At 39.4% G+C, this 16,877-nt stretch overlaps 1 protein-coding gene and 1 pseudogene across 1 annotated transcript in view; both read right to left on the bottom strand.

Annotated features, from left to right (window-relative positions):
- IL1RAPL2 (interleukin 1 receptor accessory protein like 2) overlaps positions 1-16,877 on the bottom strand; it is a 560,200-nt gene that overhangs the window by 173,218 nt on the left and 370,105 nt on the right. The gene's annotated exons all lie outside the window — the stretch shown is intronic.
- Positions 256-549, bottom strand: LOC102282842 (small cell adhesion glycoprotein-like; annotated as a pseudogene).

The following is a 16,877-nucleotide window of genomic DNA, read 5'->3' on the forward strand; positions in this document are numbered from 1 at the left end:
TTAGTTCCTCTTCACTTTCTGCCATAAGGGTGGGGTCATCTGCATATCTGAGTTTATTGATATTTCTCCCAGCAATCTTGATTACAGCTTGTGCTTCTTCAAGCCTAGTGTTTCTCATGATGTACTCTGCATATGAAGGAGCTCAGGTCTACCCATATCAGTGGATGCTTCTCACCGGTTTCAGGTAAAACTTCCACCTAATAAATAGTGTGTTAGCACTGGAGCCTGGATAAGCTCCTTGGGGACTGGGAACCATTAGATGAAATATTCTTCCTTCTCCCTGCCCTTTGCTGAGTCATTCTCCATTAGAACAATGGCGCTGGGCTTGTCATCTGCAGGTTCGTAGGTGACGTAGCTGCCTTTGTTCTTCTACAGGTAAAAGAAGATCAAAATCACGACTGAGAGCACAGTGAGGAAGACCACGGTGATAACAACTACAATGAGGGCTGTGCTGGCTTCAGTTATCAGGGACAGGGCCTCAGTGGCCTGTATAATTGTGGTAGCCAACAGTTCTTGTTCTGGAGGAGGCATGGTTGGGAGGCTAGTCATTGTGGCAGCAGGATGGGCACCAGTAGGGAAGTGTGAATCTTTATTTTTTAAAATTTTAATTGGAGGCTAATTACTTTACAATATTGTGGTGGTTTTTGCCATGCATTCAAATGAATCAGCCATGGATGTACATGTGTTCCCCATCCTGAACCCCCCTCTCACCTCCCTTCCTATCCCATCTCTCAGGGTCATCCCAGTGCACTAGCCCTGAACATCCTGCCTCTGCATCGAACCTGGACTGGCAATCTATTTCACAAATGATAATATACATGTTTCAATGCTATTCTCTCAAATCATCCCACCCTCACCTTCTCCCACAGATCCGAAAGTCTGTTCTTTACATCTGTGTCTCTTTTGCTGTCTTGTATATAGGGGCATCATTACCATCTTTCTAAATTCCATATATATGCATTAATATACTCTGTTGGTGTTTTTCTTTCTGACTTACTTCGCTGTGTATGATAGGCTCCAGTTTCATCCACCTCATTAGAACTGATCCAAATGCATTCTCTTTAATAGCTGAGTAATATTCCATTGTGTATATGTACCACAGCTTTCTTATCCATTCATCTTCTGATGGACATCTACATTGCTTCCATGTTCTGGCTATTGTAAACGGTGCTGTGACGAACATTTGGGTACATGTGTCTCTTTCATTTCTGGTTTCCTCGGTGTGTATGCCCAGCAGTGGCACTGCTGGGTTGTATGGCAGTTCTATTTCCAGTTTTGTAAGGAATCTCCACACTGTTCTCCATAGTGGCTGTACTAGTTTGCATTCCCACCAACAGCGTAAGAGAGTTCCCTTTTCTCCACACCCTCTCCAGCATTTATTGTTTGTAGACTTTTGGATAGCAGCCATTTTGACCACTGTGAGATGGTACTCATTGTGGTTTGATTTGCATTTCTGTGATAATGAGTGACGTTGAGCATCTTTTCATATGTCTGTTAGCCATCTGTATGTCTTTGGATAAATGTCTGTTCAGTTCTTTGGCCCATTGTTTGATTGGGTCATTTATTTTTCTGGAATTGAGCTGCAGGAGCTGCTTGTATATTTTTGAGATTAATTCTTTGTCAGGTGCTTCATTTGCTATTATTTTCTCCCATTCTGAAGGCTGCCTTTTCACCTTGCTTATAGTTTCCATTGTTGTGCAAAAGCTTTTAAGTTTAATTAGGCACCATTTGTTTATTTTTTCTTTTATTTCCATTACCCTGGGAGGTGGGTCATAGATGATCCTGCTATGATTTATGTCAGAGAGTGTTTTGCCTATGTTTTCCTCTAGGAGTTTTATAGTTTCTGATCTTACATTTAGATCTTTAATCAATTTTGAGTTTATCTTTGTGTATGGTGTTATAAAGTGTTCTAGTTTCATTCTTTTACAGGTGGTTGGCCAGTTTTCCCAGCACCACTTGTTAAAGAGATTGTCTTTTCTCCATTGTATATTCTTGCCTCCTTTGTCAAAGATAAGGTGTCCATAGGTGTGTGGATTTATCTCTGGTCTTTCTATTTTGTTCCATTGATCTATATTTCTGTCTTTGTGCCAGTATCGTACTGTCTTGATGACTGTAGCTTTGTAGTATAGTCTGAAGTCAGGCAGGTTGATTCCTCCAGTTTCAGTCTTCTTTCTCAACATTGCATTGGCTATTTGAGGTTTTTGGTATATCCATACAAATTGTGAAATTATTTGTTCTCATTCTCTGAAAAATACCATTGGTAGTTTGATAGGAATTGCATTGAATCTATAGATTGCTTTGGGTAGTATACTCATTCTTACTATGTTGAATCTTCCGATCCATGAACATGGTATATTTCTCCATCAAAGACATCTTTGATTTCTTTCATCAGTGTTTTATAGTTTTCTATATATAGATATTTTGTTTCTTTAGGTAGCTTTATTCCTAAGTATTTTATTCTTTTCATTACAATGGTGAATGGAATTGTTTCCTTAATTTCTCTGTTTTCTCATTATTAGTGTATAGGAATGCAAGGGATTTCTGTGTGTTAATTTTATATTCTGCAACTTTACTCTATTTATTGATTAGCTCTAGTAATTTTTGGGTGGAGTCTTTAGGGTTTTCTATGTAGAGGATCATGTCATCTGCAAACAGTGAGAGTTTTACTTCTTCTTTTCCAATCTGGATTTCTTTTATTTCTTTTTCTTCTCTGATTGCTGTGGCTAAAACTTCCAAAACTATGTTGAATATTAGTGGTGAGAGTGGGCATCCTTGTCTTGTTTCTGACTTTAAGGGAAATGCTTTCAGTTTTTCACCATTGACGATAATGTTTGCTGTGGGTTTATCATATATGGCTTTTATTATGTTGAGGTATGTTCCTTCTATTCCTGCTTTCTGAGGGTTTTTTTTTTTTTTTAATCATAAATGCATGTTGAATTTTCTCAAAGGCTTTCTCTGCATCTGTTGAGATAATCATATGGTTTTTTATCTTTCAATTTGTTAATGTGGTGTATCACATTGATTGATTTGTGAATATTGAAGAATCCTTGCATCCCTGCGATAAAGCCCACTTGGTCATGATGTATGATATTTTTAATATGTTGTTGGATTCTGTTTGCTAGAATTTTGTTAAGGATTTTTGTATCTATGTTTATCAGTGATATTGGCCTGTAGTTTTCTTTTTTTGTGGCATCTTTGTCTGGTTTTGGTATTAGGGTGATGGTGGCCTCATAGAATGAGTTTGGCAGTTTACCTTCCTCTGCAATTTTCTGGAAAAGTTTGAGTAGGATAGGTGTTAGCACTTCTCTAAATTTTTGAAAGAAATAGCTGTGAAGCCATCTGGTCCTGGGCTTTTGTTTGCTGGAAGACTTCTGATTACAGTTTCGATTTCTGTGCTTGTGATGGGTCTGTTAAGATTTTCTACTTCTTCCTGGTTCAGTTTTGGAAAGTTGTACTTTTCTAAGAATTTGTCCATTTCTTCCAAGTTGTCCATTTTATTGGCATATAGTTGCTTATAGTAGTCTCTTATGATCCTTTGTATTTCTGTGTTGTCTGTTGTGATGTCTCCATTTTCATTTCTAATTTTATTGATTTGATTTTTCTCCCTTTGTTTCTTGATGAGTCTGGCTAATGGTTTGTCTAGTTTATTTATCTTCTCAAAAAACCAGCTTTTAGCTTTGTTGATTTTTGCTATGGTCTCCTTTCTTTTTTTGCATTTATTTCTGCCCTAATTTTTGATTTCTTTCCTTCTACTAACCCTGGGGTTCTTAATTTCTTCCTTTTCTAGTTGCTTTAGGTGTAGAGTTCAGTTATTTATTTGATTTTTCTCCTGTTTCTTGAGGTAAGCTTGTATTGCTTATGAACCTTCCCCTTAGCACTGCTTTTACTGAATCCCATAGATTTTGAGTTGTGTTTTCATTTTCATTTGTTTCTATGCATATGTTGATTTTTTCTGTGATTTGTTGGTTATTCAGAAGTGTGTTGTTTAGCCTCCATATGGTTATATTTTTAATAGTTTTTTTTTTTTTTTTCGTAGTTAACACCTGATCTTACCGCATTTTGATCAGAAAAGATGCTTGAGATGATTTCATTTTTTTTTTTTTTGAATTTACTAAGGCTAGATTTATGGCCCAGGATGTGATCTATCCTTGCGAAGGTTCCGTGTGCACTTGATAAAAAGGCGAAATTCATTGGTTTGGGGTGTAATGTCCTATAGATATCAATTAGGTCTAACTGGTCCATTGTATCATTTAAAGTTTGTGTTTCCTTGCTAATTTTCTGTTTAGTTGATCTATCCATAGGTGTGAGTGGGGTATTAAAGTCACCCACTATTATTGTGTTACTGTTAATTTCTCCTTTCATACTTGTTAGCATTTGCCTTACATATTGCGGTGCTCCTATGTTGGGTACATATATATTTATAATTGTTATATCTTCTTCTTGGATTGATCCTTTGATCATTATGTCGTGTCCTTCTTTTCTCTTTCCACAGCCTTTATTTCAAAGTCTATTTTATCTGATATGAGTATTGCTACTCCTGCTTTCTTTTGGTCTCCATTTGTGTGAAATATCTTTTTCCAGCCCTTCACTTTCAGCCTGTATGTGTCCCTAGGTTGAGGTGGGTCTCTTGTAGACAACATATATAAGGGTCTTGTTTTTGTATCCATTCAGCCAGTCTTTGTCTTTTGGTTGGGCCATTCAATCCATTTACATTTAAGGTAATTATTGATAAGTATGATCCTGTTGCCATTTACTTTGTTGTTTTAGGTTTGAGTTTATAAACCTTTTCTGTGTTTCCTGTCTAGAGAAGATCATTTAGCATTTGTTGAAGAGCTGGTTTGGTGGTGCTGAATTCTCTCAGCTTTTGCTTGTCTGTAAAGCTTTTGATTTCTCCTTCATATGTGAATGAGATCCTTTCTGGGTACAGTAATCTGGGTTGTAGATTTTCCTCTTTCATCACTTTAAGTATGTCTTGACATTCCCTTCTGGCTTGAAGAGTTTATATTGAAAGATCAGCTATTATCCTTATGGGAATCCCCTTGTGTTTTATTTGTTGTTTTTCCCTTGCTGCTTTTAACATTTGTTCTTTGTGTTTGATCTTTGTTAATTTGATTAATATGTGTCTTGGGGTGTTTTGCCTTGGGTTTATCCTGTTTGGGACTCTCTAGGTTTCTTCGACTTGGGTGGCTATTTCCTTCCCCATTTTAGGGAAGTTTTCAACAATTATCTCCTCAAGTATTTTCTCCTGGCCTTTCTTTTTGTCTTCTTCTTGGACTCCTATGATTAGAATCTTGGGGCATTTAACATTGTCCCAGAGGTTTCTGAGGTTGTCCTCATTTCTTTTAATTCTTTTTTCTTTTTTCCTCTCTGTTTCATTTATTTCCACCATTCTATCTTCCACCTCATTTATCCTATCTTATGCCTCAGTTATTCTACTGTTGGTTCACTCCAGAGTGCTTTTCATCTCAGTTATTGCATTATTCATTATTGATTGACTCTTTTTTTATTTCTTCTAGGTCCTTGTTAAACTTTTCTTGCATCTTCTCAATCCCTATCTCCAGACTGTTTATCTGTAATGCCATTTTGTTTTTAAGATTTTGGATTATTTTTACTATTCTGAATTCTTTTTCGGGTAGACTCGCTATCTTCTCCTCTTTTGTTTGGTTTGGTGGGCTTTTATCATGTTCCTTTACCTGCTGAATATTTCTCTGCCTTTTCATCTTGTTTAGATTGCTGTGTTTGGGGTGGCCTTTCTGTATGCTGGACGTTTGTGGTTCCTTTTTACTGTGGAGGTTCCTCCCTGTGGATGGGGTTGGATGAGTAGCTTGTCAAGATTTCCTTGTTAGGGAAGCTTGCATCAGTGTTCTGGTTGGTGGAGCTGTATTTCTTCTCTCTGGAGTGCAATGAAGTGTCCAGTAGTGAGTTTTGAGGTGTCTATGGGTTTGGTATGACTTTTGGCTGTTTATATTTTAATGCTCAGGCTTATGTTCCTGCATTGTTGGAGTATTAGCTTGGTATGTCTTGCTCTGAAACTTGTTGGCTCTTGGATGGAGCTTGGTTTCAGTGTAGGTATGGAGGCTTTTGGATGAGCTCTTATCGATTAATGTTCCCTGGAGTCAGGAGTTTTCTGGTGTCCTCAAGTTTTAGATTTTAGCCTCCTGGCTCTAGCTTTCAGTATTATTCTTACAGTAGCCTTAAGACTTCTACATCTGTACAGCACCGATGATAAAACATCTAGGTTAATGGTGAAAAGATTCTCCACGGTGAGGGACACCCAAAGAGGTTCACAGAGTTACATTGAGAAGAGAAGAGGGGGGAGGGAGATAGAGGTGACCAGGAGGAGAAGAGGGGGAATCAAATGGGGAGTGAGAATTCTAGCCAGTAGTCAATTCCCTATTTGCTCTCCACAGCCTGGAACATCCAGAGAGGTTCACAGAGTTAAATAGAGAAGAGAAGGGGGAGGGAGGAGATAGAGGTGACCTGGGGGAGAAAAAGGAGAGTCAAAGGGGAGAGACCAATCATGCCAGTAATCACACTCCAAAGTAAAAATGGGTACTGAGGATTGGATTCTTAAAGGTACAAAATTGATAACAAATACCAAAAAGCAAAGATTAAAAATCTAGAGTAGAGGTTAAACTCTCCAAAATACAATATAAAAAAAAAAACAAAACAAAGGCACAAATATTATAAAAATATATATATGTGAAATTTGTTTTTAAAATAGGTCTTTTTTTTTCAAGGTTTTAAAAATGAAAATTAAAGGAGTAATAAAGAACTTAGAAATTAAAAAAATTAAATTAAAAAAATGATAATAGTAAAGTATATCTAGGAATTTCTCTGGAGCTGTTGAGGGCAGTGTGGGGTTAGTTCAGTTTCATATAGTTCCTTGTTCCAGTTTATACTTCTTCTCAAGGTCTATAAGGCCCCTTCCAATGTAGTCACTGCTAACTACAGGGTTTTAATCTGTTGCACCTGTCACTTCCAAATCGGTTCCCTCTTCTTTATTTTGGCTTCCTCTGTTTGCAAGTCTCTTCAGGGTCTAATTTCCACCCTGACACAAGGCGGTGAAGGAGGTCATTTATTTAGGTTCATTTGTGCTGAGGGGAGGGAGGAACACTGCAAACAAATATCACTGGCATGTGTGGGGAGTGCTTGCATCGTCAGGCCACACTGGGCTTGCCCCCACTCACAGCGTGTGTGCTTTCCCTGTCTATACTGCTCAGGCTCCAAGTTGCTCTGCAGGGGAACTGTCTAAAGTGGGCCCTGGGTTGCGTGCACGTCCCAGGTCTACTCTGCTCAGGTTCAGGTCCTCACGTACTCCACAAAGGCACAGACTCAGTTGGGCCTGCATTTTGTGCCTTTCCCAGGTCCGAGCAGCTCCAGTGACCAGCTTGGTGAGTGCACTCTCCCCAGGTGGGCAGTGTGTCTTATCATCTCCTGGTCCCAGCCCCTGGGTTTCCTGGGTGCTCTGCAAGAGTGCCATCTCAGGTGTGCCGTGTGTCTCCTCTGGGGATCTGACCTCTGACTGTGACCCTCCTGGTGGGTGTCAACCATCCAGGATCCCAGGAAGGCTGTGTTAGCAACTGGGAGCCTGCTCACAGTTTGGTAGAGGGTGCTATGTCTGGAGTCGAGATCGCCCCTCGCCTTTCAGCTCTGGCTGTCGCCCGCCTGCCTCTCTGCCTCTGGCGGGGGGAGGGGCCAGTGTGCAGCTGGGTTAGCTCCCTAAGATTGTCCTCAGGGCATGCAGGCTCTGTCCTTACCCTAAGCATGTAGCCTGCACGTCCCTGTTCAGCCCCTGCTCGCTGCTGGTGGACATGAGCATCTGAGCTTCTTCTCCACTGTGAGTTGCAATTAGGCATGTAATCTGTGGGTCCCCCCCTCCTTATATTACCCTCTGAGATTCCAAAACTCCCCACAGACCCACTGGTGAGAGGGTTTCCTGGTGTTTGGAAACTTCTCCTCCCTCACGACTCCCTCCCCAGGACGGGTCTCTGTCCCTAACTCTTTTGTCTCTCTTTTTATCTTTTATATTTTGTCCTACCTCCTTTTGAAGAGAATGGGCTGCCTTTCTGGGTGCCTGGTGTCCTCTGCTAGCATTCAGAAGTTGTTTTGTGGAATTTGTTCAGCATTCAAGTGATCTTCAATGCATTTGTGGGGGAGAAAGTGGTCTCCCCATCCTATTCCTTTGCCATCTTAGGACCGCCCCCAGGAGATGCACATCTTACCAGCAGACAGGTGGTGGCAGTGGGGATGGGCTGGTGCTGCCGCATCCCTCTCAACTCAACAAGGGTGGCACCACAGGCACTTTGGGGACCCGCAGGGGACTCAGAACTGAGAAAGCACCCAGGGATGTGCAGAGTTAGCTGCTGAAGCCCCAAATGTAATTTTTAATTATCCATAATTTACTGATGAATTATTGTATCTAAAAATAGGGGCATGAATGCTCCTTCTGTAGATAGAGTGTAAAATCTCAATTTGTGGGAATTTGGAATGGCAATCAAATAACAGCAACCATTCAGCAATAAATTACTATTTATAAAAATTATATATACAATTACTTACTTGAAATGGTTTGGGATTTAACTCAAATGTTTCTACAAATACATATCAGTCACATACTATTCCAGGACAGTTTTACCTGAGTTTAATGACACCCCTCCCTTTTTCTGTCACCTGAACCCAGTGGTATTTTGAGCTACCTAAAAAGGTGTCATAAGATTCTAATAAGAATGCTCAAAGGGATTTTAACTATATTCAGATTTTCCTTTTTTAAAGCAACAGCTTTAGTGAGATGCAACTCATATATGTGTTTCTCTTTTTAATAACTCTATGCTATGTGGCCCATTGAGGAGAGGCAGTGAATGTCACAAAATCAAAATTAGAGGCATAGGGGATACTGCTTAAAAAAAGAAGGCAAAAACAATGTTGTGACTGCTTTGTTTATGGTTGTTATTTTAATTTTTGTCTTTCTCTCTTTCTCTGTGTCTCTGTCTCTCTTACACACACACACACACACACACACACAGAGTTTTGACGGTTTTATTATCTTCCCTTATTCTCCTATTCAAATTATGTTGATATGCCCTGGGGCCTGGTATCAGAGGGTACCCTTTGTAAAATCTAACAAATGAGCGAAAGTACTAAAGAGAAGTGACTCCATGAGGGTGACTTTCTGATTTTTTTTTCCTTTTTTAGGATTTTATCTTCCTTTTAAGAAAACTCCCCACAAATCGCTGGATAAATGCCATAGGCTATAGATATTTAGCAAAAGTTCCCTGGGGAAAATGTATGAAATTTCTAATGTGTCAATAATGTTACATTTTGCAAAGTCTGTTAAACTTTCCAGGCTGAGAAAATCCAAGACAAATTGACAAATGAGATTTTATATATCGGCCTTCCAGATTCACCCACAAATAATGGTATGGTAGAAGATACCAAATAATTCATAATGACATAATCCTTTGCAATCAATGATTCAAATGTAAATGAACTCTTAAGAAGGAGAAAAATATAACCCATTACTCAGAGATCTATACCTTTGCTAAAATTCTACTTTATTTAGCTGGAAGTCCTCTTGTCCTTTTGTATTCTTGGCACAGTTCTCCATTGGGTGTCTGACTCATCTCTAATCCTTAAAATAAATTATTCTGATTTTCAGCTAGAACTGTGGTTTACATATGTGCAGTGTTTGTGTATGAATGGTCCCTGCATGTGTGTCAGAGTTGGGAGAATGCTCATGCCTTTCGTAGTCCATGGACCTCAGATCTAAGCTACTGTCCCCATAAATCTACAGCTTTAGCCTTAAGGGAGTGTTCTGCTCTGGTTTCACACTTAGTGAAGTGTTTGATTCATCACTTTGCATCTCTCTATCTGTACCACTCTCCTCCATCCCCTCCTTTGTCTTGGATAGCTCATTTTATGTTTTAAGTTCTGGGTCATGGGTACATTTTCTCTCCCTAACAGGAGCTGGCCTTAAAGATTCCATTTTAAAAAAACTTTCAAAATTGAAGTAAGCACTTTTCTCCCTCTCTCATCTCTATCTTCATTTCTAGAGTTATCAAATTAGACAATATCAAACATGTGCTGCACCCTTTCCCTTAATGCATATATACAGCTAGATCAATGGGAAGATAGTTCCTCCAGAAATGCCTGGGGCAAAATAGAAGGACATTTGCAGAAGAGAGGCTCGGAGAGATCATTTAATCCAGGCCCCTGCCTTCAGGCTGCTGCCAAATTATTTAGGTCTCAGGATTATTGCAGCTCCCCTTGAAGATCTACATAGTTTCCATCCAGGTGTTTCATTCTAGTCTGTTTCACTAGAATACCCCAAAACCATCTTCCTTATATCCCATTGAACCACTTTTTTGTTTTTATTTTTTTTATTTTTTAACTTTACAATATTGTATTGGTTTTGCCATATATCAAAATGAATCCACCACAGGTATACATGTTCCAGGTCCTTGTTTATTCTTCTATATAGGTAGAAATCAAAGGTTTAAAAATCCCCTCTAAAAAATATTTCTTATACACACAGACACTATTTTGGTCACCCTTCAAGGCACAACTTCTTAGGCTATGTGGGTTTTCAGATGTCCTTAATGTGTTGTGTTCTAGGTTTCTCAAACCTCTTCGAAAACTTATCAAGAGGTTCTCTGAGGTAAGAAGAGAAAGGCAGTCAATACTGAAAAAAAGGAAAAGTTAATAAAGAAGGAGAGCATACAGCTTAGGAAGGCATATACTTTTCCAACACTACCATTCCACAGTTCATCAGAATTGAAAACCTAGAAATCAACCCCTTCTCCTTCTCCTTCATGCCGCATATAGTTACCAAGTCTCACCATTTCTGTGCCTATCTCCAAAACCAAGCCCTTGATCCCTCTTTCACCATCCCTTGCTAATTCACCCCACCCTACCCCCCAACACATAAACAAGCCCTGTGTACTACTCAAGGTCTACCCTTCAGCAGTTTGAATGAGCATCATTGTAACAGCTCTTAACCAGTCTATTTTCAGTTTGCCATCTAATTCATCTTCTAGACAATACCACAAAATTATATTTCTAAAATGTCAATTTGAACATTATTTCTTCTGCTCTAAATCATTGGATGGTCACTATTACCTAAGAATGAAGTCTATTTTTTAAAATCTAATCATAGGAGGCTCTATATGAGTTTAGTCTAGCTTACCTGTTTGGCTTCAATAAACTAACATTTCTCCATTCATACCATATACCCCTCCACTGTATTGGGTAATTGTTTTTCCTTAAACAGGCTACCTACTTTTATGCCTTTGTGCCTTTTTACTTGTTGTTCTTCTCTGTCTAGAATATTATTTTTGTCATGCCCCTGATTTAACGTGCTTAAACATGATCATCTCTGTGGAACAGTCTCCAATCTCCCAGGCATAGTTTTTCATATGTCTCTTTTTAGCTCTTAACTCATAATTTTTCAACAATTTCTTTATATCTATAACTCTGTTACTATATTGAGAGGGACTCTATCTTATTCACTTTGTATTTTCTTTTTTATTTCAATGCCTAGTACAGTGTCTACTGTAGACTTAGTTCTCTGAAGACTTTTTAGGATGGGTGAATGGATGAAAATATTTGAGGATGAAGAGAGGGAGCTGTGATAAACAGATGGTCAAACTGGAGGACATCCCATAGTGGTTATCTATACCTTTGTTTGGAAGGCTGGCTTATGTCAGTTTGAGAAATAGGGAACTTGAGTTTTTGAAGTTGGGTCCCCTGGATGAGTAGCTAGGTAGCCAAAGGCAGAAACTCAAAGGTATTTAAAAGCTGTGGCTAAGAATCACAATAAGAGAGATGGCTATATGCAGGCACCCATTTCTGGGGCCCTTCTTCCTGTCCCACTACTTCCAAGCGACCTGCTCTCTGGAGCTTCATACTAGACTTAGATGCCAGACTCTTCCTAGGTTGCTGACATTAAGAATATACCTGTTACAGTTGTTGGAGTTGGCAGTGGTTTTATTTCTCTGAGGAAACTTCTATAAACAAAGTAATTTGTTTTGTTTTCTTCCCATCTAGCTTCCATCCATACCAGATTCCCCCCATCCCCCACCATTCCCACATGATGCACTACAAGCCAAGTTAGGATGGCAGCTCTCATTCTGAAGCTGACATGACACTCTGAAGATCTTCACCAGCCAAATTACTCTCCATAGATTGCTTAATTTCTGGAACATGTTCCATAATCACATTTTTCTCCTGACTACACTTCATCGTCTCCTTTTCCTTATCTCTTTGCTCCATTTCCTTTCCTTTGCTGACAGCAGGTGGCCAGTGGTATCTTGGAAAGAGAACCTGGCAGCAATTCAACCCAAAGCAACAGAAACTGTGATTCAGTTAGCTATTATTTGCCAAGTATAGACTCTGACAGGAGATCGAGATTTTTCTTACTGACTGCATAGGTGGCCGGGACTGAGGATAGAGGTGTAATGTGGGAAAGTGGTACAGAGACAAGCAATAACCAGATTTGCAACCATTGTCAGTCCATCAAAAGCCAACTTGATTTTTCCATACTGTTTATAAAATGAGATTAAAATTCCTGGAAAATGTCGCCTCAGAATATTCATGGTTAAACTGGCACTGCATCCATTTTACAGATGGTCACTGGTGAGAGGAGATGTTACTGAAGTCCCTCATAGTAAAATTGAAAAATACACACCAGAATAGAATTCTTTGGTGTCTTCACCCTCAGGTCCTATGTACTTGCTGAAATCTCCTTGAAATCAACTTCATTCAAAATTTATTTATATTAAATTTTCAATTCTAGTTCCATCTTCAACAAAAATTAAGTTATAAGCCCATTGTCTGGCTCTGTAGAGGCAGAGGTGAATTTCAATGGATTCTCAGTTACCTGGGTATATTCTCAAATGAACTACAGTTTCATTTTAAAATACCAATTTTCTCAACACCTAATGAATTCACAAACATCTAGTTCTCAAGAATGTGTAATGAACCCTAGAAAGTCTTTAGGAAGCAATAGCCACTGGCATAGCATTTTACAGCTGAAAACAAAATGGAGTTAAGAGTTACTTGAAGAATGCAAATGATAGAACCTAGTTGCCCACACCGGGCCTCCTTCAGCTTCCCTTTTTGGGGAGCCACCTGCGTCTCCATTAAAGATAGAACAGGTAAGTCTCCTTGCTGTTTTATTTGTTTGTCTAATATTCATCAAAAATCAAAGCTTTTGACTGTGTGTGGGCAAAGAAAGGGAGGGAAAAGAAAGGCAAGGTGAGGCGGAGCAGGCATGGGGTCAGGAGTAGTCTTGCTGCTTGTCCAGAATAATGAATGGGTGAGTCAGGCCCATGCCACAAGTGATCTGACCACATCCTGGCTTCTCCACACCACACAAAGACTATGACACAAGACAGGCAGTGCTCCACTTGGCTTTCTTCGCTAACACTTCACATCAGCCTATTATTCTGACATTCCCACAGTGTTACTACCGTACTATTAGAAAGGGAAAATTGGCAGGCAATGCATATCTAAAGTTATTTCATTAAAGCTGACAGCTTTAAAATGTGCTTCTGAAGGGGACAAGGATAGATTTCAAACAACTACGTGCTAGTCCTCAAATAAGCAATGGGTCTTGGATTTTTCTTCACGGCTTTACCAAGTTTACACACCACGTTTTTCTGGAGCACCTGATTCAAAGACAGTAACAGTTATAGAAAATGATGCACTGCCCAAGGGTTATTTGACATCTAAACACCAGGTCTAGGTGAGAAACTAGACATGTCAATTTTTAAAATCCCCAAATCATAGAAACCCTCAAGAATCCACCTAACTTGGTATGAGAGGAGAGGTTGAAGATAAAGATGTCATTACAAGTTCCTTAAGCCACTGTCAACTCTGGCCTTCCAAACCTATTAAGTCATTATTTTGCTGTCTCTTTTTCACTTTCTCATTCATTATGTATTTCACTCTATTTCTTTGACTTAATTTTCTCTCAGGAGACAGCATGGTGTATTAGAAACAGCATGGACTTTGGTAACAGACTAACCCAAATTTTAGAATCTTGTTCCTTTGTGGCTGTGAGACCTTGGGCAATTTGCTTACCCACTCTGTACTGCTATTTTGTCATCTGAAAAACAGGTATGCTTATAACTACCTCATGGGTTTGTTGGAATGATTAAATAATACTATGAGTGAAATAGAAAGCTCTTGAATATTAGTCACTTTATTTCCCCTTTTCTTTCCCTGCTTTCTCTATCAGGTATCATGCTTACTATGCTTCTTTTTGCATAGTCTTGTTACTACCTCACAGGATTAATGGGCCAGTGTGCACATTGCTCAGCCTTTACACAGAATCCAAAATGCCAAGTATGACAGTGATTCCAAGCATGGGATTGGTGTCACATTGCTTCAGTTCAAACCCTAGCTCTGTTACTAGCTGTGTTTCCTTGGGCAAATTATTTAACTTCTTCCAGGCTCAATTTCTGTATTTGTAAAACAAGAGTAATACTCCTACCCCATAGGATTTCAGTGAATATGTAATGGGTTAACTCATATCTCAGGCCATAATAGATGTTCAATAAATGTGCATTGTTAAAAATCCATTGTTAAAAAAAAAGTCAACTGCTATCTTCTCAGAGAGGCTTTCCTTGACAATGTATTAAAAATTGTAGCCATTACTCTTATTCCCTTTTATCTCACCCTGTTTCATTTTTATTCTCAACAATTATAAACCTCTGACTAGATACATATTTATCTGTATATTTGTTCCTGTTTTTCTTGTTCCCTATCTACCATTAGAACATTATGTCCATGAAAGCAAGCTCTTTCTTTTCTTTAATCCCCAACACCTAGAAGAGTACTTGGAACTTAGTTGGTACTAAATAAACATCCACTCACTGGATGAATGTATTCTACTTGAGGCATTCCAATAAGAGGAGAAGCTCAGCTCTTTCAGGATAAGGGGTCATAACCTGAGTGTCGGAGAAGGCGATGGCACCCCACTCCAGTACTCTTGTCTGGAAAATCCCATGGACGGAGGAGCCTGGTAGGCTGCAGTCCATGGGGTCGCGAAGAGTTGGACATGACTGAGCGACTTCACTTTCACTTTTCACTTTCATGCGTTGGAGAAGGAAATGGCAACCCACTCCAGTGTTCTTGCCTGGAGAATCCCAGGGACGGGGGAGCCTGGTGGGCTGCCGTCTATGGGGTCGCACAGAGTCGGACACGACTGAAGCGACTTAGCAACCTGAGTGTGGGAGCCTTGCTATTCTATTGATCCTCCTCCTAGGAAGACCATCCTGAAAGCCGAGCTAAATCCTCTGGGTGACTGGAACACTTGATTACTTAAGTGAAGACATAAACTCCTGCTTACATGGCAGCCTGGCTATGAGGCCTGTAATTAAGTTCACTAAGACATCTTGTATTTTATATGACTTTTCAAAAAATATTCTGCTTCCTTTAAATTTTCTTCCCAGGTCATAAAAATTGGGGAGGGGGGTTACCTTAATAGAGTAATCCTGGATCCCAAATCCTGCCTTTTCCTTTTTAGTAGTATAGTACGAAAGCACATATGACAGGTCAGTGAGAGTCAGAGCAAGTCTCTACACAGTGGGAGTGAGTAGCAAGGGAGGTTCAAGCCAAGTGGTTCCAGCCAAATGCCTCCAGCCACCTGCATTGCCCAAGTCTACTTGTAAATCACAGGAACATTGAAATGCTAATCTTCACTGTCAGTTTGGTTTCTACTTTAACCCTGAGATCTTCTGTTGATGTTATACCTGGCTAGGTGTAGTCTATTTCGTATTCATGACTCTTTTCCCTCTTCTGATGTGAATTTCTGCATTGTCCCCAAAGCTCGCCTTCTGCTTATTTCCACATAACACTATTATTTTTAAGAAATAAATTGTAGCAAATGTCAGGAGAGAAAAGGGGATTAGGCATTAGCTCAGGGAGATGCCTAAGCCATTGTGCAGTGGCAAAGTGAAGCAGAGGCACTCTACCAAATTGTGAGAGGAAATAGCTTTGAGCCTTAGCATTACTCATATATGCTTTAGATGCATGACCTTCAAGTGGCAGTAATGAATATCACTTTTCCTGTTGATAAATATTGATTACTCTGTGCTAGTGGGAATCTGAAGTCCATTTGGATTTGATAACTACCAGCTGTGACTTATTAAGAGGCTACATGCCCCTCAGCATGTTTGGCTGCTTGGGTAACTCCTGTTTTTACCCACCTACAAATTTTAGATTAGGGCTTTCAAAGCAAATATGGATCAAAGAAGATTTCTGCCAGCACTTCTTCACTTTAGACCTGACTCCAAAGGTAGAGCTGAATTTTAATGGTTTGTGAAGGTGAGTCGTGTACACTGCTATTTACTTGTCCACATCTTTATTAACTGTCAGCAACCATATCTCAGGGAGCATATGCTATAAGGGTGTCACATCTGAGTACTGTAATACCCCATTCTAAGGGTCCATGCTGTGGGTCATTTTAGAGGTAAAACATTCTTCTGCTGACATTCTTCTGGAGAATAATATCTCTTTGTAGGTTTAAGACACCTGGTTTGGGGTTGATGGCTTCTTGGACTCAAGTAAATTATGATGAACTAAATTCCATAATGTCAGAGATCAGCTGTGAAAATAAAAAGCACCCTACTTAGCATAAGTCTGAAAATAAATAAAACTTTGGGGCCCCAAGATTGTGTACACTAATGAAAACTGGGCCGTTTGCCTCTAGACTCTATTTTTCATTTCTATTTCTACTTCTCTTGTTTGATTTCATGGAGGATAAGTTTATTGTAGGGTCTTTGCTCTATTTTCTTTTGGCGGTGGTGGATGTTTTATGATCACAACAGAAGATGATAAGAGAAGGCAAAAGAAAGAATGGGAAAATGCCCATA

This window comes from Bos mutus, chromosome X, assembly GCF_027580195.1.
Source record: "Bos mutus isolate GX-2022 chromosome X, NWIPB_WYAK_1.1, whole genome shotgun sequence".
Taxonomy (NCBI): domain Eukaryota; kingdom Metazoa; phylum Chordata; class Mammalia; order Artiodactyla; family Bovidae; genus Bos; species Bos mutus.